We start from the raw sequence: 2,994 nt of genomic DNA, 5'->3' as shown, positions 1-2,994 counted from the left end.
GATTATACCTGCCTCAAGTAACTTAAGAACTTCCTTCTTAACAACATCACTCATTATAGGGTTTATTCTTCTCTGATGTTCTCTGGAGGGTTTTGAATCTTCTTCGAGCGAAATCCGATGCATGCATACAGATGGGCTTATACCTTTCAGGTCAGAGATATTATATCCTAAGGCTGAGGGATATCTTTGTAAAACGTCTAAAAGTTGGTTTGTTTCCTCTTGGCTTAAGGTAGCACTGACTATAATTGGACGGTTCATCTCTTTATCAAGGAACTCATATCGCAGGTTCTTAGGCAGTTCCTTAAGTTCTAAGGTTGGTTTCTTAGGGCATGGCATAGGATCTGGGGTAAGGGGTAAACATTCGTAAAGGTTATCATCGATGTAGGGTTTCTTAAAGTCATCATCTTCCATTATGAGGGTTGATGGTAACTTAATTGTTTTTATAATTTCTTCTTGTTCTAATTATCTAACACATTCATCAATGATATCTAAGGCATAACACGCGTCTCCCATCACAGGTGCCATAAGAAATTTCGAAAGTATAAATTCTATTTTCTCGTCACCTACCTCAAAGGTCAACTTTCCTCTCTTGACATCTATTATGGCTCCTGTAGTTGATAAGAATGGTCTACCTAGAAGGATTGGTATATGATTGTCCTTTTTGATGTCCATGACAACGAAATCAGTAGGGATAAATAACGGACCTATCCTAACAGGGACATCTTCTAAAATGCCTATCGGATACTTGACAGATCTATCGGCTAACTGAAGTGACATCTTAGTAGGTTGTAATTTTCCTTTCTCTTGACCTTCCTGGTTTCCAGATTCCTCTAGTTCCTTTACTTCGTCCGGGGGTTTGGTATATTCCTTAGAAGTTTCGGGTTCACTCAATCTTGGGTTTGGTGGCTCATCATAAGCGTTCCCACTTCGTAGGGTAATAGCATTGGCTTGCCCTCTCGGATTTTGTTGAGGTTGTCCAAGGAACTGTCCTCCAGGTGTAGTCTGGGGGGCTTAGTTTAAAGCTACCTGAGAGATCTGGGTTTCAAGCATCTTAGTATGAGTAACTATTTGGTCAACCTTGGTTCCTAACTGGGTAATCAATTCGTTAACATGAATGTTTTGGTTCATGAACTCCTTGTTTTGTTGGGTTTGAGCAGTGATAAAATTTTCCATAATTTTTTCAAGGCTCGGCTTTGGTGGCACAGGTTGCATAGGTTGATTTGATCTTGGGGCTTGATAACTAGGTCTCGGAGGTGCATTATTTTGGATTGGGTTATTGTTTTTATAGGAGAAGTTTGGGTGATTCCTCCATCTAGGGTTATAGGTATTCGAGTATGGGTTCCCTTGGGTGTAGTTCACTTGCTCGGAGTGGGTTTCGTTTAACAGACTGCATTCTGCAGATTGGTGTCCTTTGGTTCCACATATCTCACAATCCGACGAGACTGCGGCTACAGTATTCGGGTTTATGCACATATGTTCGACTTTGAGGGCTAATGCTTCCATTTTAGCTTGCATCATGTCTATAGAGCTTATTTCATGCACTCCTCCTCGGGCTTCCTTTTTCTCTACTGTCGCTCGTTCGACTCCCCATGATTGATGGTTTTGAGCCATATCTTCAATGAGGGCACTAGCTTCAGGGTAAGGTTTGTTCATCAGAGCACCGCCTGCGGCAGCGTCGATGGTCATCTTAGTGTTATAATGAAGTCCATTATAGAAGGTTTGAATGATTAACCAATTTTTTAAGCCATGATGTGGGCATGCTCGTAACAACTCTTTATATATCTCCCAAGCTTCGAACAACGATTCTCCTTGGTTTTGGGTAAATCTAGTTATATGGTTTCGAAGAACGACGGTCTTACTTGGGGGAAAGTATCTAGCAAGGAATACTCTTCTAAGGTTATCCCAAGTCGTAATAGAATTGGGTGGAAGGGAATCTAACCATGATAGGGCTTTATCTCTGAGGGAAAAAGGGAATAATCTTAAACGCATTGCCTCAGGAGAAGCTCCATTATTTTTAAAAGTGTCTGCTAATTGAAGAAAGATTTTTAAATGTTGGTTTAGGTTCTCAGTAGCGAGACATGCGAATTGTCTCTGTTACACTAGTTGTAACAGGGATGGTTTAAGTTCGAAATTATTAGTTGGGATGGTTGGGTTTACTATACTAGAACTAGGTTCTTCATTGGATGGTTGAGCGAAATCCTTAAGAGGTATTTGGTTTTGATCTTCGGCCATAGCTTTCTTAATTCTATGAAAGAATAAACGTGCGCGAGCGTAACGTTCAGGTTCTGCCAGAGGATATACTAAGCTTAAACTTCCGGTGCTGCGAGTTCTTTGCATTGACTGGCGGGAAATAACCTAAGTCTAAACGATATAACAACAGGAAAATGAAATTTGACGAAATTGGTCCCCGGCAACGGCGCCAAAAACTTGATGCGTGCTTTCGATCTTACCCAACAGAAATTAAGTGCGGGAAAACTTAAGTTGAAAGTTAAAATAGCCCTTAAGTGTTTCTACGAACAATTGTACGGATTATCGGTTCAATTACGTTCCTTACATTCTAACCTTATAGATTTAGTTAGACATGGTAAAGTAAAAGTGCATTAATTTAAATAAAAGTAGTGCGAGTGCGGAAAGTAAATAAAAGTAGTGCGAGTGCGGAAAGTAAACGAAAGTAGTGCGAGTGCGAGAAACAAATAAAGTAAAGCGAGTGCGAGGAAATAAATAAAGTAAGGCGAGTGCGAGGAAATAAATAAAGTAAAGCGAGTGCGAGGAAATAAATAAAGTAAAGCGAGTGCGAGGAAATAAATAAAGTAAAGCGAGTGCGAGGAAATAAATAAAGTAAAGGCAAAGTAATAAAAACCTGCTCCAATCGGAGGGTTGAATAAATTGCAAAGCGGAAATGAAAATGGCGGCAGGATTAACTTCCTTCCAAAGTGCTCCAAACTCGATTACAGACTCGATTACACAATTGTGGTAACACCCCAATGCGAAGCG

The 2,994-nt window shown here is 40.2% G+C and overlaps 1 non-coding gene across 1 annotated transcript; it reads left to right on the top strand.

Moving 5' to 3' along the window:
* The first annotated feature begins 1,741 nt into the window (after window positions 1–1,741).
* Window positions 1,742–1,848, top strand: LOC127098916 (small nucleolar RNA R71). Its single transcript, XR_007793600.1, has one exon. It is a non-coding gene; the product is annotated as a small nucleolar RNA R71 (small nucleolar RNA).
* Window positions 1,849–2,994: the final 1,146 nt, after the last annotated feature.

Source organism: Lathyrus oleraceus, chromosome 6 (assembly GCF_024323335.1).
Source record: "Lathyrus oleraceus cultivar Zhongwan6 chromosome 6, CAAS_Psat_ZW6_1.0, whole genome shotgun sequence".
NCBI lineage: Eukaryota > Viridiplantae > Streptophyta > Magnoliopsida > Fabales > Fabaceae > Lathyrus > Lathyrus oleraceus.
This window is presented reverse-complemented; position numbering and strand designations above follow the sequence as displayed.